General features: G+C 42.2%; 2 long non-coding RNA genes across 2 annotated transcripts in view; one reads left to right on the top strand and one right to left on the bottom strand.

Moving 5' to 3' along the window:
• The window catches only part of LOC307219787, a 30,274-nt gene extending 11,178 nt beyond the window's left edge, over nt 1-19,096 (top strand). Inside the window, exon 3 of the long non-coding RNA XR_013840557.1 lies at nt 16,874-19,096. This is a non-coding gene — a long non-coding RNA (uncharacterized lncRNA). The remainder of the gene's footprint in view (nt 1-16,873) is intronic.
• On the bottom strand, nt 4,408-6,095 carry LOC307219790. Its single transcript, XR_013840561.1, has 2 exons — nt 6,007-6,095; nt 4,408-5,958 (listed from the first exon to the last, which is right to left on the bottom strand). It is a non-coding gene; the product is annotated as an uncharacterized lncRNA (long non-coding RNA).
• Nucleotides 19,097-27,771: the final 8,675 nt, after the last annotated feature.

Below are 27,771 nucleotides of genomic sequence, written 5' to 3'. Positions count from 1 at the left end.
CCTGAAGCGTCTGTAACTTGAGGTACCACTGTATATACATAGCTAGGAACATTCTCTTGCACTTACTGAGTTCCTCATGTTCTCAGTGTTTAATTTAAGCAGTACAACATTGGAAAAAATGAAAACCCAGAGGCCAATGGAAAAAAATGTAATTAATGTAAATATAATGTGAATGGAAATGGTCATCTTTTCATAAACTAAAAGCCTCTATATATATTTATTCCTTGCACATCCTAGCCTTACTTCAGCCAATATCAGGCTGATGTATATGAGGCTTTTCTGTTTTCCTCTTGCCTGACAAATGTTGACTGGCTCAAGGTCACCCAGTGGTCATCATGGCTGACCTCTGGGCCACTGTGGGCCATATTTTCTGCTCCAAGATCAACCCCTCACGGCTGGAATGTTAATAGTTCCATTTCAAACATTCTCCTTTGATCATCCACATTCCACAAATTTCATTCTGGGTCCATTCTAAATAGAAGCCTCTTTGTTAACAATAACAGCAGCTGTTACCTAATTGTAGAAATGAGACTGAAATTAACAAAGCTTAAATGAATCAATATGTTCACCGACAAGCTTACAACTCAAATGCTCCCTTTCCGTAGTAGCTCCACAGTCCAGCAAAGAACAGTAATGCCTCAAAATAAGCTGTGGAGAAAGAAACACACACAACTTTAAAAAACACTGTGGATACAAATTATCTATAGACAGGTCAATAACCTGAGATAAGGGGAAGCATTTGTGCAGTTGCCCCTATCCAGAGATGCTTGCTCACAGTGATGGGCTGCGGAAAGTCTCTCCTTCTGTGAACAGCCACACACATAAGAAACATTTGCAAACAGAGTTTGGAAAACTCACTTTATTTACTTTCCCTTGGGCGGGGATGAAATAACTCACTTTGGCCACTACGGCATGGATTAATGCTACAGTAGAAGCCAACAGAAACATGACTGAAAACATAAAAAGAACAGCTGCAGATAGCTGCAGAGGTCACATTCATGTGCACTTATTGCAAAATTCTCCACCAGCCCAACTCAGCCTATCCTAAGCAGGGATGCTTTGAGAGTGATGTGAACCATGGACCCCACCCTGAGCTCCTTGTAGGAAAGGTGGGTTAAATATGCAATACATGTAATTCTCAAAGTGAGCACAGCGATCCTGTGCCTTATTTTACATCTAAATTGTTTTTATACTGATTTATTGAAGGTGCCCAGAAAACACTATATTATGGGACGGCATGCAAATACCAACCACGACAGTTTGTGCCTAGGAGACAAGGGCTGAAGCTCAGTGGTAGAGAATCTGCTTTGTGAGCAGAAGATCTCAGGATCAATCCATTTCTTTATTTTATCCATTGCATTTCTACATTGTTTTTCTGCCAGGGCACTGAAGGTGGCTTACACTTTTAAAGAATTAGACAAATGATGTGAGTTGTAAAATGGAGGGGGAGATGGCAGCAAATCACATCATCCACAGATAGGACTGGCTTTACCTGAGAAGTGTAAAAAGTAAGGTAAAGGTAAAGGTACCCCTGCCCGTATGGGCAGTCTTGACAGACTCTAGGGTTGTGCGCTCATCTCACTCTAGAGGCCGGGAGCCAGCACTGTCCGCAGACACTTCTGGGTCACGTGGCCAGCGTGACGAAGCTGCTCTGGCGAGCCAGAGCCACACACGGAAACGCCGTTTACCTTCCCGCTAGTAAGCAGTCCCTATTTATCTACTTGCACCCGGGGGTGCTTTCGAACTGCTAGGTTGGCAGGCGCTGGGACCGAGCAATGGGAGCGCACCCCGCCAAGGGGATTTGAACTGCCCACCATGCGATCGGCAAGTCCTAGGTGCTGAGGTTTTACCCACAGCGCCACCCGCGTCCCCATGTAAAAAGTAAAGGTAAAGGTAAAGGTACCCCTGCCCGTACGGGCCAGTCTTGACAGACTCTGGGGTTGTGCGCCCATCTCACTTAAGAGGCCAGGGGCCAGCGCTGTCCGGAGACACTTCCGGGTCACGTGGCCAGCGTGACATCGCTGCTCTGGCGAGCCAGAGCCACACACGGAAACGCCGTTTACCTTCCCGCTGGTAAGCGGTCCCTATTTATCTACTTGCACCCGGAGGTGCTTTCGAACTGCTAGGTTGGCAGGCGCTGGGACCGAGCAGCGGGAGCGCACCCCGCCGCAGGGATTCGAACCGCCGACCTTTCGATCGGCAAGTCCTAGGCGCTGAGGCTTTAACCCACAGCGCCACCTGCGTCCCTATGTAAAAAGTACCTAGGCCCAAATTGAGGGTTGCATTCCATTAACTCCTCCTCAGAGTAGACCCATCTTAAGGCCACTGATTTGAATGGATTTGCTCTTAGTGGGGTAGCACCCATACCCTCAGGGTGGGAAAGTTTTTACATAGGGACGTCCTATTCCATAACAATACCGGTAATATCACTATTTATACCCCACCCATCCAGCTGGGTTGCCCCAGCCATTCTGGGCAGCTTCCAATATATATAAAAACATAATAAAACATTAAACATTTAAAAACTTCCCTATCTATACAGGGCTCCCTTCAGATGGCTCAGGGGAGCTTGGTGGGTTGGGGGGGATATCAGATAATTCCATATTCTCCAACATTTCTCCAATGAAAATAGGGACATCCTACCACGCCCTCCAACATTTCTCCAGTGAAAATAGGGACGTCCTATGGGAAAGCGGGACATTCCAGGATCAAATCAGAAACTGGGACGGCTTCTGTAAATCCAGGACTCTTGGTTTTACCCTGATCAGATGCACTTGCCTGATGCTGATCAAGCCCTTACCTTTCTAAAAGAGTCTTGTCTGCAACAAAATTCCCCACATGTAATAGCAAATATGTAGTGGCATGTCAGTATTGGAATGTAGTTACATTTGAGAGAAGCAGTGTGCCAGGCTCACTGAAATATCATGGAGTTGCTCTAGTCACATCATGACCTATTTCCCATACTTGGCTGCCACTGACACACATTCATATTAGGCATTTGGATTTTAAACTAAGATAACATGTTCCGTGATGAGTGGAGATAGCTGTAAACAGTCTCTTTACATTGTATGTCGGTTGTATATTTGGCTCTGCCATAGCAAGAGCTTCGCCGTTTTGCTCTTTTCGAAAACTGTTGCCTGAGCTATTTCTCAGGGTCAGAGTTAATTTTCTTTCTCTGCCCTCAATAAACCCTATCAGCTGCAGGTAGAGGCGATGGATAGCATCTGATGCTTTTCTGATGCAGTATATCCTACAAGACAGAGCTGAAACCTAGCCAACAGATGTGCTGGATAAAAGGCAAGGTTTATTTATTGTAGATTCCACACACACATATATATATATAGATTATAAGCCCCTGGCTACAATTCAAGCAAATAGGTGTGCTTAAATGCGTTGAGAGCAATGGGTGTAAGCACATCGAACTCTGTAAAATATGGCTGGCATTTTGACTATTCAGACATGGTAACATAGGAAGCTGCCTATGTGGTCCATCTAGTTCAGTATTGTTGACACCAGCTAGCAGTAATTTTAGGGGGTACAGAGGCCCAGTGGGGGTGGGGAGGAAAACCCCCATCATGAAAGCAGAAGTCCTTGCTCAGGGCGTCTGTTGTTTGGGGCATGTTAGGTGAATCGGGCTCTTTGTCCATAACTTTTCTGGATAGACCCGAGTGATTATTGCTGTTCATGAGCTTTTGCTCTGCATCCAGTCAGTGCACTCTCATTGTCAGTTTGGGAAGCAGTGTGCACACAACATCAGCTACAATCCATATCTATCTTGTCATTTCTTATGAAATACTGCATTTTGATGAGTCCCCACCCCCAAAAAACTATATTTGATCCAAATTGAGAAAAAGAATGGCCTAGCTGCTTTCTTTGTTTATTTATTGAATTAATAGTCTGCCCTTCCTTCTGAGGGGGCCCAGGTTGTTTTAAGCTGGTAATGTGTATACAGCCTGTGTGTGTGTGTGTGTGTGAGAGAGAGAGAGAGAGAGAGAGAGAGAGAAAGAGAGAGAGAGATATTTCATTTTTGTCATGGGTAGGATGTTAGATATGTAGCTGAAAAACTAAATTTTCAATGTCAGCTCATCAGCAGACTGGTGAGTTGTTAGGCAAATATTTATATTTTTTAAAAATCCTCAGATTTCTATTTGAAATATGAGGAGAATTACCTAACTATGCTGACATGGAGACAGGGTGATTGTAAAGCACACTGCTACATCAAAATGCATCTAAATTAATGATCAATGTTGTTTTTCTTAGAGAAAAGCTTTTCTTCCCCAAGAATATACAACAGCTGTGTAGGAACCTTGCAGGGAATATCAGCTGAAAGCAGACGACACATTAGCTATTCAACGCGAAGGGAGACTGGGGGAAATTAAAGTTTAAAAGAGCAGAAAAGACAAAGGGTATGAGACAAACATTTCATTCATTCATTTTAAAAATATTTACAACCCACCCTTCATCATTTCAGATACCAGGGAGGAGTACAAAACATATAATAAAAAAGACCAAGCAAATCATAAAATAAATAGCATCAAATATTAAAACCCACCATCAAACAAAGCAGCTGGAAAAAACAGAGGAGGCTGAACATCCATCAAGTTACAAAACTTGGTGCTCCAGGGCAAAGCAATAAATCTTAATCTGACACTGCACGGGTGATAACGCTGCTGCCAATTGTTCCTCTATAGAAGGATGTTTCACTGTTGGGACACTGCTGTAGAGAAACCTCTGTCCCACATCACCACAAAGTGAGATCAGAAGAGCCTCCTGTGAAGATCTCAAGATGCAGGCTGGTTTTGGGAGAGGTACTCTTTCAGGTATTTGGGTCTCAATCCATCAAAAGCCAGCTGTTTGGATTGGGCTCAGAAATGAACTCTCTTAGAAATTGGTGTGAAAAAGGTGCTGTTGTGTTCCAGTTCTGTTTGTGGGCTTCCCATGGGCATTGGGTGAGAAGCAAGTCTTGGACTAGAGGGGCCTTGGTTTGATATAGCAGGAGGGCTCTTCCTGTGTTCTTATGTTTATCTGACTGTATAGAAAAAAATCTGGCAGCCACATTCTGCATTAATTGAAGTTTCTGGGATGTCTTCAAGGGCAGCCCCATGTACCATGCATTACTGTAATCCAGTTGGGAAGTTACTTGAGCATGGGTCTCTGTGGGCTGACTATGCCTGTTCAGAAGTGGCCATTATTCAGAGAATGAAGTTTATACAGATGAAAAGGGTGGGGAATAGAAAGGAAGTCAAATGAGCCAATCTAGACTAGGAATTCTATAAATGTAATGATTTAGCAATCCATTTTGTTACCTTTATTTCTTCCAAACAGAAAAGTCATTGTGACAGATTCTTCCAGATTAATTATTGAAACCATAAAGCCTATATCGCATTGTGATTAACTTGGGAAGAAGGTAATTAGGTTCGTATATTAACTTCCTTCTGATGTATTAACTTCCTTCAGGTAACTTTTTTTTTCTGTCAGAAAAAAATTCATCTTGGTAAAACATGATGTATTTGTCTACCTATACTTCTACTTGAGAAACCAATAGTAACAGTGTGCACTTCATCCAGCTATTAAACCCTTTGCTTTCATATTAAACTAGTAGGATGGTTGCTAGAGGAGTCCCTCAACACATGTTCCATATCAGAAAGTCCAGTACAAAATGGATTGGAAAAATATGTGAAATGTTTAGAGAGGCAATACTTACAATTGCTATCACTCCAATATATTCCAATCCATTGAGGTGTATGAGCTGAGTTGCGTGTAGTTCCATTAAGTCCTGCCTTTTCAAAGGCCATCTAACCCACTGTGGATTGGTCTTTCCCCTTTTTCTTTTTAGTGAACTACTTTAAATTCCCTTCATCTCAGAAAATGATGTCTAGTAAGAATATTAGAAGACCCTGCCAATATCAGGGGTAGGGATCTTGTTCAGCCTGAGGGACTCATTCCCAAGTGGGCAGCCTTGCAAGGGCCACATGCCAGTGGATGCAACTTTTATCTTTGTACAGCCCAACCACATGACAACAAACAGTTTCTGTATGTTCCTCTCTCTATACAGGCAAGCAAGCCACATTCCAGCCAAGAACTGGAGGAGTGTGGCTGCAGAAAAGTGTTTTGACAGAGTCCCAAGGGCCAGATAGAGAGGATTGAAGGGCTATATTTGGCCTGAGGTTCCCCACACATGTTCTATAATTCTGTGTCCAATTTAAAGTGCTAAATGGTTTGGTACCAAGGTATCTGAGAGGATGCATTCTCTTCTTATGTACCACCTGGACCTTAAGGTCCTCTTCAGAGGCCCTGTTTTGAATGTGCCATTCAAATGAAGCGAGATGGGCGCAGGTGAGGAGGAAGGGGGGTGCGGTGGGTATGATTTGCCCCAGGTGTCACCACTGAGGGGGGTGACAAAATGCCAAGTGGCACTCACCACGGGGCCTGCAGTGTACCCGAGCCATGCGGCTTGGGTGCGCGCAGGCTCAGCCCTGCCCAAACAGTCCACCTGCTGCCTCCCCCAGTGGCGGAATATTCTTCTCAGAGATGCTCATCTATTCGTTCAGGCCTTTTAAGTAGGCTTTCTGGGTTGCCCAAAGAACTCCTGTTTTATAACTGTAGTTTATAAAATAAAGTGGTCTTAACGCCACGAGCTGAGGCCTGCTTTTGAATGTTTGCACCCGGTGATGGGGACTAGGCACAGGATAGGGATTCTGCTGGTATTACAACAAGTCCACTAGCTATGTCTAGTCATGTGGTCTGCACATTGTGCTCACCTGAATTGTTAATTGAATGTGTCAGTCCAAGTTTTCCTAGACTCTGACTCTAATGATGGTATTCAACTACCACATCCTGTCAGTGCAAACATTTCTGCTTGTCAATGGGACTTTTCTCCTCTCCGTTCTGGCCCACACCTCCCCAAATCCCACACATGGTCCCAATCTGCTCTGGAGGGTAGGGCAAATCAGATTTAGGGGGTATGTTCCTTGCACAGATGGAACAAGAGATTGAGCACCACACCCTAAATGTTTTAATTTTGTTTTGTTTTGTACACTGCTCAGTTTTATTTGAGACACACAGTTGCATTACGTTTTTATCTCATCTTATGTCACTTTTGAAGATATTTTATTGCATGCTGCTATATTTTCATCACTTTCTTGCAAACCAGTTAGAGATTTTTATGATTTCTAGTGGTGTAATTCTTCAAATAAACACATAAATATTCTCAAATTCATTTGTTGCCTAGTGAAGGGATAAGCACAGCCACATCCAAGCTCTCTCTTGCCCCCTGGATAACTCTCTGAAACCAGTCTCTGCTGGAGCTATTCCTTAAGGTTGTCTATTGAAAGATGATAAGAAATTCTGTCTGTAAACATCTGCCAATGCTTGCCTTGCTAAGAACCAGTGTGGCAGAGGTCTCTCTACCTGCTTTCCCCTTCAAGATGGGTTTATTCTCCACATTTATTTCAGAATACTCCCAATTAAAAAGGTTCCTGATTTTCATTCATTGCACAGAAGCTTTAGGAGCAACTTCAGAGTTTTAAGATTAATATTTAAAACTGAACAAGGGAAGATCTAACATACATTTTATTTTTTATTTTTTTAAAAAAATAATATTTATTAAGAGTTTAAAGATTACAAAAAGAAAGAAAAAGAATTAAACAAATCAATATAATACAATACAAAAACAGAGACAAAAACACTACATAAAACATTGAATTAACAAAACAAAACAAGAACAATTAAAAACACTTCCAATATTTTCAAGCTTATCTTTCATTCACTTGTTTCATTGACTTCCTCACGCCTCCCTTTTTGTATTCCACTTCAATTAACTGTTTCAGCAATTCCTTTCCATCTTCCTTTGTTTTCTGTCCTGTAATTAATCTTAACATATTCTAACCTTGTTTTTTCCCTTTAATACATTAACAATCTATCTGTATCTAGTTCCTTATAACATTTCTGCCAATGCCATATAACTTCATTCCACCATTTTTCTAAAGCTCATTAATTTTACAATATTTCTGTAAATAATCTTTAAATTTTTTCCAATCTTCTTCCACCGACGCTTCTCCCTGGTCTCAGATTCTGCCAGTCATTTCCGCCAATTCCATATAGTCCATCAACTTCATCTGCCATTCTTCCCGGGTGGGTAAATCTTGTGTCTTCCAATACTTCGCGATGAGTATTCTTGCTGCTGTTGTTGCATACATAAAGAAAGTTCTGTCCTTATTTGGCACCAATTGGCCGACCATGCCCAGGAGAAAGGCCTCTGGTTTCTTCAGAAAGGTATATTTAAATACCTTTTTCATTTCATTATAAATCATCTCCCAGAATGTCTTAATCCTTGGGCATGTCCACCAAAGGTGAAAGAATGTACCTTCAGTCTCATTACATTTCCAACATTTATTTTCGGGCAAATGGTAGATTTTTGCAAGCTTGACTGGTGTCATGTACCACCTGTATATCATTTTCATTAAATTCTCTCTTAGGGCATTACATGCCGTAAATTTCATATCTGTGGTCCATAACTGTTCCCAGTCAGCCATCATTATGTTATGTCCAACATCTTGTGCCCATTTAATCATAACAGATTTCACCGTTTCATCCTGAGTGTTCCATTTCAACAGCAAATTATACATTCTTGACAAATTCTTAATTTTGGGATCTAACAATTCTGTTTCCAATTTTGATTTTTCCACCTGGAAGCCAACTTTTTAATCCAAATTATATGCCTCCATTATTTGGTAATAATGAAGCCAATCTCGCACTTTGTTTTTTAATTTTTCAAAACTCTGCAATTTTACCCTGTCTCCATCTTGTTCCAAAAGTTCCCAATATTTCGGCCATTTGGCCTCCATATTGAGTTTTTTCTGTGCCTTTGCTTCCATTGGTGACAACCATCTTGGGGGTTTATTTTCTAACAAGTCCTTATATCTTATCCAAACATTAAACAATGCTTTCCTAACAATATGGTTTTTGAATGCTTTATGTGCATACCACAAATACATTTTAATGCTACAACACAGCTTTAGATTGCCTGAGATTCAAATCTAGCTCTCAGAAACAATGTACGGCTACTACTGCTTTGATAGACCGTTACCTCTAAAGTGAGGGAACAATGAGAAAAATTCAACAGCCAGGGATTGTAAATACATGCATCTGACTGAATTTCAGCTCAGGAGGAAGTAGAATAGTAGGGTGTTGGCATGGAGCCAGTCTCCCATACAAAGAACTGTTACCAATTAAACAACTAGTAAAGATCAGGAACCACAGCAAAGAAAAAAAGAAGAAGTATCCAGTTACTGCTTATTTTCCTCATCTCTGACTTTCTCTTTGCTGATTAGTCACAAGCAAGCCTGCAAGCCTCATTATCATCTCATCCACTTGCCAGAGCAAGGAAGGTCCCTCAGCCAGTAGTGTCTTATATGGTAGGGTAGAGCTTTCCCCTTTCACCAGCATCTTACCTAGACTGCAGTAGGATGGAGGGATGATGAGGTTGAAGCTGTGCATCCACAGCAGTGGAGCCAATCCGGTGCATCCACACAACCCCGATGGCATTGCTGCCCTGCACCACTACCATATGGGAAAGCTGCAGTGATGCTACTGATGGAAGTCGAGCTCCATGTCTCTGTTCCACCATATCAGCCATCACTTTCCACAATTACCCTGGCACTCCAGCAGAGTGAAAAAAAAGTCCTGGAGCTACACTCCTTTGCATTCCATGACACCACTGCAAACAAGGAAGCCATCCACAGTAGAAAGCCACGTCAGAAAATCACATTGTACACAGAAACTCATGCCAAGTTAATGTACAGAGAGTATGTTTTCTGATTTTTTATATTCCTGTTTGAATATGTGCATACAAAATACGCAAGCAGCAACACTGAAGTGCAATATGAATGTATTTCGGTTCTGCTCTTCCTTAAATTCACACCAAAGGGTGATAAAACTTACATATGTGTACAGTTTTAGGGGGAACATAACCAAAACCACAGACACAAAGACACATTTTGTATATTCCAATCAGAATACAAACACAAGAAATCTTGTAAAAGCCTGCCTTTAAGTACCTTGGACAGATGCCATTTAGATGTTAAAGTCCAATAACACCAGTATCATATTTGCCACCCTCTGAAAGCCTTTGAGCATTGTTGTTCATGGAGCTAGTACTGAAGAAACAAGTAAAAACAAAGGTTATTCATTCACAAATCATCTATTGTATTCTGTTGTTTTATATTAGATCAGCCTTCTGATATGTATGATCAATTATTTCATCAGTCACCTTTATTTGTTTATTCCTTTTTCATTTCTTTATTTGCTATAAGCAATACTGTGATCTATGTATTCAGTGTTGATATTTGCAGATATGCCATAAAATTCAATAGAAATTATTCAAAAAGCATACAAAAACAATCCCTCTCTCCCTCTCCCTCTCTCTCTCTCTCTCTCTCTCTCTCTCTCTCTCTCGTGGGTGGTACTAAACAGGGACTAAAGAATCACACTGATATGTAGCTTTTGAGTACCGTACAGAATAGATCTGCCAGGCTACTAAATGTAATCCTTTATTATTACTACTTATTATTAGAATTAATTCTATTCTTGGTCCCATAAAGCAAACAGGACTTTCTTTCAGATTCCCAGAGACTATTTAAATCAATGCATCTTACTTTCTGCTTGTATGGATTATAACACTGATTATGTAAATTGGCTTTCATTTCTTGATTGCACAAGCTCTGTGAGAAGCATTAACTTGCTGCTGTATATAATGTGCACTATCTTATTGCTAAATACTGCTGTTGCAGGCGGTTTTGTCAGTTCTATCATGTTCCAAAAAGAACATCAGCTCAGCTTTGTGCTTTTGGCAAAACCTTGGCTGAAAGCAAAACTACTAATGCCAGCTCAGTCTTACATTCCAGCCAAAGTATACAAACAATTCACTGGAAATATTATTTTCCTGTGCAAGCCTGTACACAACCCTTCCCCTTTGCAGGGAGTTGGGACCAATTCAGATGGTCTGCCCCTGCCACTTAATGGATCCAAATGGTTTCCAGAGAGTGGTAGGGGATGTTTTACCCCATGTTGAAAATTTTAAATTTATTATTGTACATTGTTTTAAATGTTTGCTTTCCTTCTGGGATTGTACCCCCAAATGTGTTTTATAAGCTGGTCTCTGTAATCTATCTATCTATCTATCTATCTATCTATCTAATCTATCTATCCCATGTTGATGGCCTTTCAGCTGATTCCCTGGTGGCCTACTGGAATGTGGAGTTAACCAGGGCTCTTGACAGTTTGGCTCTGAAGCACCCTCTCTGATTGCATGGAACCTGGATGTGAGGGCAATGAAACAATCACTGAGACGGGTAGTGTGCCAGTGGCGGATAACTCATTCTGAATCTGACCAGACACAGGTTAGAGCTCAATGTCGCGCCTACCAAGTGGCGATAGCGGCAGCAAAGAGGACCTTCTTCACCCCCTCTATTGCATCTGCAGAAAACAGCAGGAGGAGACTCTTTCAGGTGGTTTGCAATTTAGCAGAACCACCTGCTCCATCAGGGCCCTGTACAGGCCACATGATCTCCTGCAATGATTTTGCAAAGTTTTTTGCAGACAAAGTCGCTCAGATTCGGGAAGAGGTAGACTCCACTGTGGGGGCAGGGCTGGGGCAGGAGAGTGCTGGAGTCCTGTCTAGTCAAGTTGCGTGGGATCAGTTCCAATCTGTTACTCCCGAGAATGTGAACAGGCTGCTTGGATGAGCGAAACCAACCACCTGTCTCCTTGATCCTTGCCCATCCTAGCTTATAAAAGCTAGCCAGGAAGGGCTGGGTGATGGGCTTCGCAGGGTGGTGAATGCTTCTCTCTGTGAGGGAGCCTTCCCAGACCTGCTGAAAGAGGCGGCTATCAAACCACTTCTTAAAAAACCATCATTAGACGCAGACAATATGGCCAATTAACACCCAGTCTCAATTCTTCCATTCTTGGGCAAGGTGATTGAGCGGGTGGTTGCTGAACAACTCCAGGCATGCCTGGAAGAAGCGGACCATTTGGATCCCTTCCAGTTGGGATTCAGGCCTCATCATGGGACTGAAACTGCCTTGGTCGCACTGGTCGATGATCTCCGGTGGGCTAGGGACAAAGGCGAGAGCTGTTTCCTACTTTTGCTGGATCTCTCAGCAGTTTTTGATACCATCGACCATAACATCCTTCTGGACCGTCTAGAGGGGCTGGGAGCTGGGGGCACTGTTATACAGTGGTTCCGCTCCTTCCTCCTGGGCCGTGTTCAGAAAGTGGTGGTGGTGGGATGAGTGTTCAGACCCCTGGGTTCTCACTTGTGGGGTGCCTCAGGGTTCCGTCCTCTCCCCCATGCTTTTCAACACCTACATGCAGCCGCTGGGAAAGATCATCAGGGGCTTTGGGCTGGGTGTTCATCAATATGCAGATGATACCCAGCTCTACCTCTCTTTCAAATCAGAAACAGTGAAGGCAGTAAAGGACCTGTGTGAGTGTCTGGAGGCGGTTGGAGGATGGATGGCGGCTAACAGATTGAGGTTGAATCCTGACAAGACAGAAGTACTGTTTTGGGGAGACAGGAGGCAGGCAGGTGTGGAGGACTCCCTGGTCCTGAATGGGGTAACTGTGCCCCTGAAGGACCAGGTTCACAGCCTGGGAGTCATTCTGGACTCGCAGCTGTCCATGGAGGTGCAGGTCAATTCTATGTCCAGGGCAGCTGTTTACCAGGCTGAGACCCTATCTGCCCGCGGACTGTCTCGCCAGAGTGGTACATGCTCTGGTTATCTCTTGCCTGGACTACTACAATTTGCTCTATGTGGGGCTACCTTTGCAGGTGACCCAGAAACTACAACTAATCTAGAATGTGGCAGCTAGACTGGTGACTGGGAGTGGCCACCGAGACCACATAACACTGGTCTTGAAAGACCTACATTGGCTCCCAGTACGTTTCCAAGCATAATTCAAAGTGTTGGTGCTGACCTTTAAAGCCCTAAATGGCCTCAGTCCAGTATAGCTGAAGGAGCGTCTCCACCCCCACCATTCTACCCGGACGCTGAGGTCCAGCTCTGATGGCCTTCTGGCTGTTCCCTCTCTGCGAGAAGACAAGTTACAGGGAACCAGGCAGAAGGCCTTCTCGGTAGTGGCACCTGCCCTGTGGAACGCCCTCCCACCAGATGTCAAAGAGAACAACTACCAGGCTTTTAGAAGACATCTGAAGGCAGCCCTGTTTTGGGAAGTTTTTAATGTTTGATGGACTACTGTATTTTAATATTTTGTTGGAAGCTGCCCAGAGTGGCTGGGGAAACCCAGCCAGATGGGCGGGGTATAAATAATTTAAAAAATTATTATTATTATTATTATTATTATTACATTTCATTTCAGTGTGCCATGAAGTACCCAGTGTCTGATACCAAACAGATGCATTCATTATTCATTTTCTCTCTTTCTCCTCCTCTATATTATTTAAGCCTCTTCTTCATATGTCAGCTTTACATCCCAGTCCCAAGCAGATGTACTTGCAAGAAGTAAAGCTCCAGTCATAAGTGGGCTTGCTAGTGGGTAAACCCCACTGTATTGGGTAGGATGAACAATTTAGGAAGAATGCACAGGATTCCATTGCCCATCTCATTCCTGTAAACATGATTGACTTCCACAGAAGCATCCTAGGGATACAGCATTAGGCACCCTCCAACAAACCATGCAGCTTGTCTTGTAGCCACAAAAATGAATGCCAAGTTTCCATTTGTCTGTTTTATTCATAAGTGGGCATGGAATCCTGCCATGAAATTGCATGCTATTCTGCACAAGAGTTGTCTGCATAGTCAGATTTGCCAGGCACTCATCCAGGTACCTTAGGCTAGGCAGGAAGGCAGCAGTCTGGTATTCAAATCAGCCAGGGAGTCAGCCAGACATCAGACAGCTTAAATTCCAAGTATGCACAGAGAAGATTAAACCTGTGGATATCAATACATTATTTCTGAGAAAAAATTCTCCCAGTATTTTGGAAATGTGAATTTTATAGGTAAAAATACAAAGGACCCCTGTAGTCAAAGGTGACTATGGGGTTGCAGCGCTCATCTCGCTTTCAGGCCGAGGGAGCCAGCGTTTGTCCACAGACAGCTTGCCGGGTCATGTGGCCAGCATGACTAAACCACTTCTGGCACAATGGAACTCTGTGACGGAAACCAGAGTGCACAGAAACACCATTTCCCTTCCTACCGCAGTGGTACCTATTTAGCTACTTGCACTGGCATGGTTTCAAACTGCTAGGCTGGCAGGAGCTGAGACAGAGCAACGGGAGCTCACCCCGTCGTGGGGATTCAAACCACCGACCTTCTGATCGGCAAGCCCAAGAGGCTCAGTGGTTTAGACCACAGAGCTACCCACGTCCCCAGTGAAATTTATATTATACAGTGGCACATGATTTTTCTTTTGGTGCCATTTGATTCCCTGCCACTAAAGGTTTCTGGGCTGTTATGTGAGTGTTCTTGCTGGGACTGCAAGCCTAGATAGCTCAGCTGGTTAGAGCATAGTGCTGATAACACCAAGGTTGCAGGTTTGATCCCCGTATGGGATAGCTGCATTGTAAGGGGTTGGACTAGATGATCCTCATGATCCCTTCCAACTCTACAATTCTATGAAAGCATCTTACTATGGGGACTTCCGGGTTGGCGCCATCGCCGAATGGCGGACTCCCTCCGAGCTCCGGAGGGAGCCTGCTCGGCAGGGGCTTGGTTCTACCGCGTCAGCGTCGCGGGGACCCTCAAAAACCATGGGCGCTGAAACCCATGGGCATGGTGACTCGGCAGGCACCGTTTGCGCCCCCCGACTCACGAAGGAGCCTTTTTAAAGGCTACGGAGTGGGTGCCGGGGGTGTGGTGTGGTGCTATGAGTCCTCCGCTTCCCCTGCCGAGCGAAGCCGCATGCCATTTGGCGGAGAGCGCTGACTTCTTCTATTGAAAATTCGGATTAAAAGAACAACCCGTGAGTAATTGGAAACTGGACTTAAAAAGGGAAAAGATTTTAAATTTTAAATTCGGAGCGAGCGGGGGAGGTGCAAAAAGGAAGTCAGCCTCCCCCCTGTCGTAGAGGAGTTAAAGCAAAGGATTTAACAACTAAGATCGAGTGCTACCTAAGTTTGATAAAGTTATTAATTTCACGATGGAAAATTATAAGACTGGGCTGGAGGAGAAAAGTAGAACCTGAGCTAAAATGCAACCCCCCCCCCCCGGGAACCGGGAGCGGACCGTGAGAGTGCCGGGAGAGGAGAAACAGAGGCTTTGACAGCTGTCAAAGGAGCTGTCAAAGCTGAAGAATAAAAAAAAAAGAGAACTTTGTTACGAGGACTTTGCCGGTTACATTTGTTACAAATTAGATATAAATTGTTTAAAACAAGGAATAACAAGCTATTTTGACTGTTGGGTGTGATCTGGAAGGAAACTGAGTTATTATAATCCCTCTAGAGGGGCTGTGGGACATTACAAGCATTGTTGGTATGGAATTTGAATTGGACTTTTTATCTCCTGGGAAACTGCAGAAATGGAACACTATTTTGTCTACAGAGGTCTCTACACTAAAGGAGACAATAGACTTATCTATTGAAGAATGGAAGGGACTTGACGTAAAGTTTTGTTCCTGAATAACAAAGCCTCTGTAGGGGATTTAGAAGCTTTTGGAATTGGAACATTTTTGCAGGAGAGCAGGAAAAGAAATTGGAGAAAAGTGAGGAGAGAGAATAATAAGAATAATATGAACAACAAGAATTGGATAAAGCTGGAAGTGGGTACATTTGGGACATCCAGATTTGAAAGGTCTAAAGAAATAAAATTGGAGTTTTTACTCTTAAATATAGAGATCTGGATGGAAGAAATGGTCCTTTTTGAGATAAAGTCTTTCCAAGATTGGACGTTCGAAATTAAAGATGATCTAAAAGACGGCAAAGACTATTAAAAAGACGGCAAAGTGGACTTGGCAAGGATCTCAGCCTAGATGTGGGATCTCCAGGACGACAACAGGCATTGATGGACATTGGGGAACGCAATCGGAAAAGGGGGGAGGGAAATTTGGAATCCAAAGGGTGTTAAATTATACTTTATTCTTTTTTCTATTTTCTTTTAATTTAATTTGTTCTGCATATTTAAAAGGGGAACTCGTGGAAGGGAGCGAGGTCGATTTTTAGGGGAGGGAAAAACATTTTTAACATTGGGTTAATTGTAATAAGTTTAAAATTTGGGGTAAGAACTTGTTGAATTTATTTGAAGGAATTGGAATACAAGAGGGGGTGGGGAGGGGAAGTCCTGGAAGGATGTTAATGAAAATAAGGATATAAAACTTCTTTCTTTTTTCTTTTTTTTCATTTTTCTGTTATATTTGAAAATGTTCAATAAATATTATTTAAAAAAAGAAAAAGAAAGCATCTTACTATGTTCTAAGAAAGCAGCCCCTCTAATGCAAGGAGGAGAGTACCTGATGAGCACACTTTGTTATCTAAGGTCCCCTGGGCAGCTGCTTTATTGTCGGCTGATTACAATTATCAAAGGGACATTATGAAATCTGTGAGGAGTCTACAGAATCCAGTTTGTGCATAAGAGGTTAATGAACTTCTAACATTTTGTTCCCAGCCCCTAAAGGAATTAGGACTATGGGGAAAATATCCAGGGTATATCAATCAGACCTGCTTTTTAGCAAGAAGCTTAGAGTTTATTTTGCAAACATTTACAGTTTCACAAGCCAAGAAAAGGCAGCAACAGGCATGATGAATGTTCAGAAATTCATTCTCTGCAGTTGCTTTCCTTTTGTGTTGTTGAAACTGCCTTTAATCTAGAAGCAGATTACATTTAAATCTCAACATATAAGGAAGATTACCTGCATGCAGATTTGCAGGCACAGGACTTTTGAGACATACTTCTGTACTGAAATGGTTCCTCGCTTCTTCAAAATCACACCTGTATCCTTCAGTCGTGAGGCTGCATCTGGAATCATTCAAGATGCATATGCAAATTATACAATTAATGCTGCAGAATGTTAATAGGGCAATTAGAGATACTGTTCAGTCTCTCTCATTATAGAACCTGAAAAATCAGGTTGCTTGTTACATCAGACTTCTTTTTATATACCGCATAGACTACTGAAACAGCAACAGGAATTTTGATTGATTTGTGGCACTTTTTCCTCCATCACAAAACGGGCATCCCTTCCAACTTGTGTCAGGTAGAATTGCCAGAATACTGCAGTTGGAAGCAGTGTTCGAGTGGAAATTGCTGAAATGTCCAGGAAAACCCAAATGTATGGCAACCAATATTGGAAGTCTAGATTTTGTCGAATTCCATTTAAAAAAAAAAAGCTCAACAACTTTGCCAAAAAAGTTTGTGTCTGGATTCTCACTTTCTGAAATATGGCAACCCTAGAGTCAGGGGTCTTAAATTCAAGACGATAAGAAGCCTTTGTGCTGGAATACGGTAGCTTCAGATTTTCCCAGAGTTATAAAGGCCCTGCTCAGCAAGAGTAGACAATATAAGGTTCAGGATGCTTCTAGTTTTACTCTTCATAACAAAAATATATGTATTAGTGACAGGATGGATAAAAACCAAGTGGGAAGCAATTGACTTCCTACTTCACTGAGCTGACAGCAACAATACTACTCTCTGCTAGTCTGGAAGTTGTGGCAGAGTGATGAAGAAAATAAAAATTTCATAAAACTATCATTTTGATTATTTCATTCATTTATTTTTTGAGACTATGGCCTAGCTGTGCCTGCCTACTTTTTATAGTACAGAACTAGCTGCTTTTAGGTACTGTATGTAGTGAATGGTCGCTCTGGAACACTGAAAAGAACAAGCCATTAGGATTTATGGTGGCCATTTTGTATGCACGGAAAGAGAATTTGTTAGGCATGGCAACTGTGATTAATCTTCAATTGTTTTGTAGACAAATAAAAGAGGATATTGGGAGACATTTAATGAATAGGAAAATTAGTCAAAGTCTTAATGAAGAAAGGTACTGAAAAATGATTATATGTAATCACATGATAATATGATGAGGGCTGATATGAAGAGCAAATGAGTTGCTGAGACCACTAGGCCTGAGCTGTGGTATGTTTCCTTGAATAAATATTTAGATTTAATGACCTTGAGTGACTTATTATTTTTGCTGCGGACCTATGCCTGACTCCAGTGCTGACAATTAGGGTTTTAAAAATAAATACATAAAATATGTTTCGGACATGGCTGTGCTGGCTGGGGCTGGTGGGAGATGTAGTCCAAAACAAGAGGAGGCCCTAGGCTGATGAAGACTGATTTAGCCCATGTCCCTGGGATGGGAATAACAGTTTGGGAGTCCTATACCCAAATCAACACACATAAACCTACTAGTCCATTTCCATCATTGCAGACATCGAGAATATCTTTGTTTTTACCAGCTGTGAGTCTTGATGAAATAGCTATGGGTTTTTGCTATTTAATTTGCATCCATTCACCTTTCCATTGCATGAAAGTCATTTTTAAATTGCTTTTCACGACAGGACGCCACATGCACCCTGTCGCCGTTACCCACAAATCAGGCCTTGCTGCCTTCCTAAATGTTCTGAATAGCAGACCTTCCCAACACTGTAAGGAGAAAGAACCTATTTTAATTGAGAAGATAATATTTAGTGAGAGGAACCAGACTCAATTTTAGTGCATTTTAACAAGAGCTAGCTTGTAATTGAGAAGGAATGCCTGACAGGTTTTAGTTCCTTCGGCTGCCACACGAATCTCAGCCCTGAAACGCTTGAAAAGGTTCTGATTTTCTACTGCTGAAAGCTTCACTATTCGTCATTATTTTCAGGGCATATTATTATAAATACTGCTGCAGAGAAAGGCAAGGGTTCAGCCAGTGTACAGTGAGTGGAACTTCATGAGGACCAGTGCAATGACACTCCAGCGTTTACTGAGTATTAAAAGGCCGGAACAGGTCAAGTGAAAGGCTTTGACATCTATTTAAGATCACAGGTCAGGCCTGTCATTTGATATGACGAACCAAATGATGTGATGTTCAGATGCTCTCTGCCAAGTCTCAATTCACCTCTTCTTCACTTCTGGAGATTATGGCTGGATCAGACCAAAAGCCTATTGAGTAAATCAGTAAAACATTGTTTTCTTACTGTGGCCACCTAGATGCCTATGGGAAGTCCACAAAGAGGACACGAGAGCAAGAGCTCTCGCTGGTTCATATATTGGTAGAGCATGACTCTTAATATCAGGAATGTGGGTTCAAGACTCATGTTGTGCAAAGGATTCCTGCATTCCAGGGGGTCGCACTAGATGACCTTCGTGGTCCCTTCCCAATCTACAATTCTATGAATCTTCTGCACACTTTGCAGCTTGCCAATATCCTTTTTAAATTGTGGAATCCAGAACTGGACACAGCTTTCCAGGTGTGGTCTGACCAAGTCAGAATAGAGCAGTACTATGACTTTCCTTGTTCTGGACTCTATACTTCTGCTGATGCAGCCTAGAATAGCATGAGCTTTCATTGCTGCTGCATCACCCTGTTGACTCATGTTAAGCATGTTAAAAGCCTCATATCTGCTTTAAATTAGTTCCTAATGACTGTTGTGTGAAAAGTGCTGGAATTAGCTAAGAACATGTGTTTTTGTAAATCATGTCTTGGTCTCTGCGGTTTTAGGATATTAGTTTTCATTTCCTGTTTTTAGACAGTTTGTTTATTTTATGATGGGTTGTATATTGTTTCCATTTGTGGGTAATCGCTCCTTAGTTCTCATGTCTGTCCAACTGTGTGTGTGTTTATTGAATGACAGTGACAGCAATAATAATTGAAAGCTGCCCAACAATGAGGATGTTGTCTTATAGGGCAGCTAGAAAGATTTTAAATATTATTTGTTTAAAAAAGTATTTCTATACTGCCTCATCATAAAATATTAGGGTGGGTGTGCACAACTGGAAAATATTAAAACCATGAAAAACCATACAAGCAAATCTTAAAGCGATTTGTTACAATAGATTTTCATCATAAATAAATAATGTAATAAATAAAATGAAACCCACCCTCCAGTCTTTCTTTTGTTTCCATTTTGTTTGATTGTCACAATTAATAGCATAGATGACAGTTTCAGGAATCCCCAACACTGGAGAATTCTACATGTCAGTCTTTATCTATGTTTAAAACTGCACTGTAAATCTTACAGAGGCAGAGGCATATTCTGGTAGGAACAGCTCAATGCACACATTAAAACAGTAGTAGGTGACCTGTGCTCCACTAGATGTTGCTGGACTACAGCTCCCATCATCCTTGACCATTTCCCATGGTGGCCACGACTGCTGGGAGTCCAGCTGCATCTGAAGAGCCACAGGCGCTCCACTGCTGTGTTAAAGGGGAACCAGATGTACAAATACAGAGTTTCTTGGTATGCGAACATATCATTCTGGTTGCCTGTAAACATACCACAGAGTCATGATGTGCTACAGATTTTTAATGTGCATGTTTTCTTTGTGTCGTTTAAACCCAGGACGACTAAAGCAGGATCTATCTGTGTGATAACTGCAAAAAAACAAACAAACAAAAAACAGGTCAGGGGTCTGAGGAGCGCAGCTAAAACTTGTTGTTGTTGTTGTTTAGTCGTTTAGTCGTGTCCGACTCTTCGTGACCCCATGGACCAGAGAACGCCAGGCACTCCTGTCTTCCACTGCCCCCCCGCAGCTTGGTCAGACTCATGCTGGTAACCTCGAAAACACTATCCAACCATCTCGTCCTCGCAGCTAAAACTATCATCTGCCAAAAGGCAACACGGAGGAAATGAAAGGAGGGCGAGGGGAGAAAATACCTTACTTGCAGCAATGAATCACTTTGAAGCAGAACTGAAGTCACTGAGCTGTGGACCATTTTTCACTGCAGTCAGACAAGGAGTTTGCAAGTTGCAAGTGAAGGCGCTGCATAAAAAAGAAAGTAGATAACCACCATTAACATGCTTCAGCACACTGACTTTTTAATGCAGAGGAATCTGGGCATCTTTCACATTAGCCTGGAGCAGAGACACTTTTCTACAGTGGGTAACTAATACATGTGCCCATGTTTAGCAGTGCCCTTTTATGAGACTGGGTGAGGAATAAAATCATTGGGATAGATGCCTGGGTTGTCCACTATCATCCATAATTCATAAGACAGGGGAGGACACTCAGAGGGCAAAGTCTGAGAAGAAAAAGCTTTACCCATTGGATTTCTGCCTACAAGACTACTCTTCAAGGCTCTGATAGAAGTCACTTGCATCTGTACTCACCCAAATATACTTTTCAGAACTAGTTGATAACTATGATTTTACCAATATAGTATCAAAGCTCTTCCCACACAAAACTAGCTGTATGAAAAAGGAACTGAAGAATGTGCTAAATGGTTTAAGTAATGTGAGATTCTGGACTTAGGGCTCCTCTAGGCTGCTGGAGAGTTTTTGTGCCATTGACAAATCAATAGTGTATGCAAGGTGGATTTCAACCAGACCGCCCCCACACTATTCCAGTTTATTCATTGTTCTGCAATGCTTTGTTACTGCTTTGATGCCACGTGGAACGCATTCTCATAGCACAACAAAAGCAGTATCAAAAAAAGAGAACACTGGATGTATGAAAAGCTGTAGAATTAAAGTAGGAAGCTATGGGACATGAACCATATGGAAACAAAATAGTATGAGCACCTCAAAACTTGAAAGTGAGATCGCATACAGCCACCCGCAGACCATCAGCAGCACAAATCATCATGTACGCACAATAAAAAAAGGATACCTTTATAAAGGATACCTTTATAATTTTAAGGGCACACCCTATAAGCCAACCATATGCTTTGTTTTATTTGTGAAGTACAACATTAACATTTCTCTTCTCTCCCCCTGCCCACCCACACTGTCACTCCATGTTCTAAAACTACATCTATATTATATTCCTGATACATCAGAGGAAAACAAGCAAGCAAGCAAGTTTTCCACCCCAATTAAATCTGATAAACACTATAGTGGTACCTCCTGTTACGAACTTCATTTGTTCCGGAGGTCTGTTCTTAAGCTGAAACGGTTCTTATCCTGAGGCTCACTTTCACTAATGGGGTTTCTTGCTGCACACGCGCCTCTGGCGTGCAATTTCCGTTCGCATCCTGGGGCAAAGTTCGCAACCAGGAGCAGCTACTTCCAGGTTAGAAGAGCTCATAAACTGAAGTGTTCGTAACTAGAGGTACCACTGTATATCACACCCTCCAACATACTGAGTCCCAAAACCAGGACATGTGTTTTCCCGCCTATGCTCTCACACGAGTCATGTGACATGCATGTGATCATGGACTCCAAAAGATGCAGTGTATGAACCATACTTATGCCCATCTGGTCCCTCCCTAACTATAAAATAGTTAGGATACAAAATAGGATGGATGGATGGATGGATGGATGGATGGATGGATGGATGCTGCAGGAACTGGCCAGTCCAGGTGCTGCTTGTTTGCTGCTGCTTCATCATCTGCCATTGGGCCGCCTCCTGGCTGTGGATTTCAGCCCTGAGGGCCAGGTCTAGCTGCACCATTGTCTATGCTTGTGTTTTGGATGTCCATTGGACAGCAATAATGAAAGAACATCTTTGCTCCAATGGGATTAAAACAACACTGTACTCTAGTGATGGCCTCAAAGCAATATACAAAGACATTTCTTTCCAGTTAAGTGATGTGAATCTTTTGAGAACATCTGTAGAATTTCTAAAACCTGGACCAGAATTCTTCCTAGACTTCAGGCTAGTTAGCTCAGGAGGGCCACACAGATGCCAGCATGCAAAGAATGTTGTATTTCCACCCAGCTCCCTTGATTTAAGTGTAATTACAAGAAATACCCTGATCACACTTTGATCTCATTTGCACCTAGACAGTGGATGGATATAGATGACTATTTCACAGAATCATAGAATTGCAAGAAGCTGGAATAATTTTACTGAAAGCTGGATTTGACTCCACTAACCCAGAAATAGTATCTTGAGTTAAGAACTTTGCTTCAGGATAAGAACAGAAATCATGCGGTGGCGCGGTGGCAGCAGGAGGCCCCATTAGCTAAAGTGGTGCTTCAGGTTAAGAACAGTTTCAGGTTAAGAACAGACCTCCAGAACGAATTAAGTTCTTAACCAGAGGTACCACTGTAGTTCCTAATTCTCCCCTGCTTTCTGAATTTTTGCAGACTTGCAAGTCCAACGCGATGGAGAGATTCTTCCCAGGAGCCTCTTGCTTTGATTATTTTAATGGATGGACAGTGACCATAAAAGCTCTATGTGGATGCCCAACTAGAAGGCTTTGGGTTTATGTGTCTAGAATTTATAGCAATGATTTGCAAATGTTGCTTCCTCATTCCCTTTCAGTCCACTGGAACTATCCTTGAGGCTATGGTGTGTGAAATATTCTTAGTGATGGTGATTTATGGGAAGTGATGTACTGTATTTATGTTGTTGAATGTGCTCTATTAGTTGTTCTGCTGGCCCTTCCTTGGTTCATGGCATATAATTGTCTTCTGCTTATGCTGTATTCTCTTTCCAGCTGCCTCTACTGATCTCATTCCCAGTATTTAACCTTCCGTACCCAAACAGATGAGTCTCTATTTGCTATAACATAATTACATGTATCGCTCTTGATATATTAGCGAAATATTTGTTTAAGGAAAGCTCTGGAGTGAGCAAAAATCCTGGGTTCATTGCACAATAACTGAGCCTTTGCTTGCCATTGTGTGGCATGACTCAATAAGAAGACAATGTCAACAAAACTTTGCTTCTAAAGGAATGCCCCTTGCATTATATTTTACTATATGTACATAGCGTAGGATCAAGGTGATCTTTACAACAATCACAGATCAACTAGAGGCACTGGCCCTTTACAAGCTCAGGGGGAATGAACATGTGAAAGGGAGACAAGGGATCTGGATTCCACCTGATGCCATTTGCGTCCGATTTCCTACATTTCCATCCAAGCATTCCCCGCAGTTTATGCACACACAAGCTATCTTGTTTAGGCAAGCCTACCCAGGTGCTTCAAAATGCTGGTGTGAATTCTAATCTCCTTTAGTGTTCTTAGCTTTTCCTAAGTTTCAAAGTATTGTAATTTTTTTCTGGGTTTCATTGTTTCTATCTTTTTGTAAACTGCTTTTATATGTGTGTGCTTTTTACAACCAAGCGGTATATAAATCTTAAGAAATACAGTTGTACCTTGGAAGTCAAACAGCTTAGTTCCTGAATGCTTTGGCTCCTGAACGTCACAAACCCGGAAGGGACTGTTCTGGTTTGCAAACTATTTTTGGAAGCTGAACGTCCGACGGGGTTTCCGCAGCTTCTTGCAGCCAATCAGAAGCTGCGCTTGTGTTTTTGAATGTTTTGAAAGTCAAATGGACTTCCAGAACAGATTCTGTTCAACTTCTAAGGTACGACTGTATATAATTTGCATGCAAGCCTGGTTCTAAAAGGACATCTCCCCCAATATCAGCCATTGACACTGATTCATGACAGGACATTCTTGGTGGTGGTTTCCTGTTTGTGGAACACCCATCCTGGTGAAGTGTGCCTTTCACCCTCTCAATGAACATTCAGTAGGAATTTAAAAGCATTCCGCTTTGCCCAAGTATTTGATGGCTGAAATATACTGTTCCTGGCATTGTTGAAATTTTTAGCTGTGAGTAAAAAGATTTTTAGCTGCTCTAAAAAAAAAGGGGGGGGAGATTAAAATTAAATTATTTATATTGTTGCTACTTAGTTGTTTGCCACCCTGGGATCCTTTTGGAGGAATGGCAGGATAGATATAACATAGATATAACATAAGATAACATACATAACATAACATAAAACATAATGCATTATACACTATTTCCACTAATGTAAGCATAAGAGCTGAATTTGTCAGTTGTTTTTAACCTCCATTGTTGAATCCACCAGCCAGATCTAACTACCATAGCTGTAGGCTGGCTTCCTTTAGCATCTCTTTCCACAACTCAGTTCTCCCGCTGTGAGCTGACTCCTTCCCACGGAAACCCCCAAGGCACCTGATACTATTTGAGCACCAACTTGTCTTGCTCCCATACTGAGCTCGCAGCTGCTTCTGTTGTTTTGCTTGTTGCCTTGAGTGCATCCAATGTTTCTGACAACTTTTAAAACTTGATCAAGTGACATCCTGACACAGTCGAACTCAAAACGTTCCAAGTTCATAAATCTGCGTCACAAATGAGATACCATCTTCATAGAACAGTGTGCTATTAAATGGCTGGAAAATAAAATCTTACATGGAAGTTCAGAGTTTTAGATCGCATGCCAAAACATGTCAAGTTACTGGCAGGGTACATGGATTCCCACAGCTCACCCCACCCCCCACCCCCGGTCTTGAATTGACAGCTAGACACAATCATTGATCTTGGGATGTTGCAGAACTTGTCTCCATCTGAAGTTCTCCCTGCATATGCAATTCCAGATTGTCTCATCTGCTTTACAAAGTGGAAATGATGCATTAGGAGTCCTCCAATCTACTGGTTTTGGTTTGTTTGTTTTTTATTTCCAGGAAATGGGAGGGAGCGTGTGCATTTTACTCACAACACTCCCTCTGTGGTAGGGATGGGGAACTTGCTGCCCTCTGAGATGTTGTTGGACTCCCATCAACCACAGCCAGCCAACCTCAGCCATTGTGGACAATGGTCACAGATAATGGAAGCTGAAATCCAGCAACATCTGAATCCACAGATTCCACATCCTTGGTCTCAAGGTGAAATATAAATCAAATAAATAGGACCCATTTTTTCCCTTCAGCCCTCTGTGAGCTACAGATGATATTTTAACCAACAGTTGAGATGTCTCACTGCTGTCTTGTGCTGTAGCAGGATTATTATAAGTTTAGTTAAAGCACTATAGGTTACTCTAACTATATAGTACCTCATCAGACATTCAGTCAAGCAATATGCTCTTGTGTATGAACCGGTGCTGAGTTACTCATATGCCGCCACCAAACAATAGAAAACAAAAATCATAGAATGGTGTAGTTTCCATAGCAACTGTAATTTAATAATGTGAAATTTCTAGTTTGATAGAGCTGAGCAACTAATAATGTCAGCGTCCCCAGTGTAGTTGAAGCTAGGCGTGAAGAGGGGTTGGCATAAAAGACAAAGTTAAGGCTACAACATTTATCTTTGTTGTCAGGTTAATCCTTTAGAAGCCACTAATAACAGTGATTTAAAATATAAGCTGATTTTTATTCATGCATATATTTTATTCATGCATATGTGTGTGTGTGTGTGTGTGTGTGTGTGTGTGTGTACTGGGACCTGTTTCTAAATTTGAGAGGTGGCTAACAAATGACTTCCAGATGTGGCAGCTAACTTTCAGATGTGGCAGGTACTCTATCCCCGAGCTATGGCCCTTCCCCAGCTACAGCCCTTACCCCAAGATGAGTTTGCCCTCAGTCCTAGATCTAGTCTGAACATCTACTATTATTATTTTTTTTGGGGAAAAATGCCATTACTAAAGTGGACTCTAGTAGGTTAGGTTTTTCATTAGGCTTGTTAAATTTGTGCTTTGCTTCATACTTAAAAATAATAATAACCCTGAAGCAATTTGCAAATAAAATAAAATCATTATTAAAAACAGATTTATATCCCTGATATTTCCCATACCAGCATTCCTTTTTCATATACACTTTCTTGGTTCAACTCATTTGACTGCTGGCTTTAATACCTACTTCAAGTAGATATTTAAACATAATTAAAATGTAATCAGTCCTGCATGGATGATGGTCATGATTATAAATGCTCCTGGATCAGTGAAACGCCATTGACTTCAGTAGGGCTCTGCCAGTGGAAATGCAGCTCTAGCCCTACTTTTCCTGATGATGCATTAAGTAATTAAAGATAAAACTGTGGCCAAGCATCAGCAACAAGGCATAAAGCACCCAGTAGTCAGCTCAATTAGTTGGCCCTTTCCCACTGAACATAGCTTTACTTGTTTAATGTTCGCTGTGACAAACTGTGCTCAAGGGGATCAGATACATCTGGCCAAAGGTGGAGTTTAATTTGGGAGACTTAACACTACGTGAGAATTATGATCAAAGGATTTTCTGCCTCTGGAGAATTAGATCCACTAGGGCTATTGATCAAAGTAATGTTTAAATATTAAGCACATGTTAAATATCTTAGTCCTGCTTCAGAAGAATGACAAGACTCTCTAAGGGAAAGGGATGGGTCCATGTCTGTTGGAAGCCCTTTGCTCCATAGGGATTTGATCATGGCAGAAAAGATTGAGACAGGCTAAATAACATGGGAATTGTGTGTTTCTATCTTCCTTAGAAGCACCTCTCTAACCCACTTGAATGTTCCACAGAACCCAACTTTTGGCCTTCCTGATTACGGGTCCCTTCCACAAGATCTGACTCTTCTTGAGGCACTGACACCTTCTCCCCTACACCCACCTCCAGGCTGATCTCCCCCACTTCTTCAGGATCCTCACACGCCTTCCATGACAGCTCCATGGGGCCAACAACACTGGATGCTGCTTTGCCAATGCATTCCCTGTGGGAAACATGTGGATGAAGCAGACCTCTGCAACATACAGGACTGCACTCTTGGTGCATGGTTCCCCTGGTATTGCTGGACATGCTTGGTTGCTGTGTCAGGCCTGCTTGGGCCCATTCTGCCATGCCCCCTCCAACATTGTTGTCTTCAATGTGTCTTGACACAGTGCCATTCAGAGCCCAGCTGTCCCCACCACAACTACAACCAATGCTTCCTCCTCCTCCTCCTCC

Source organism: Podarcis cretensis, assembly GCF_951804945.1.
Source record: "Podarcis cretensis genome assembly, chromosome: 7".
NCBI classification, from domain to species: Eukaryota; Metazoa; Chordata; class Lepidosauria; order Squamata; family Lacertidae; genus Podarcis; species Podarcis cretensis.
This window is presented reverse-complemented; position numbering and strand designations above follow the sequence as displayed.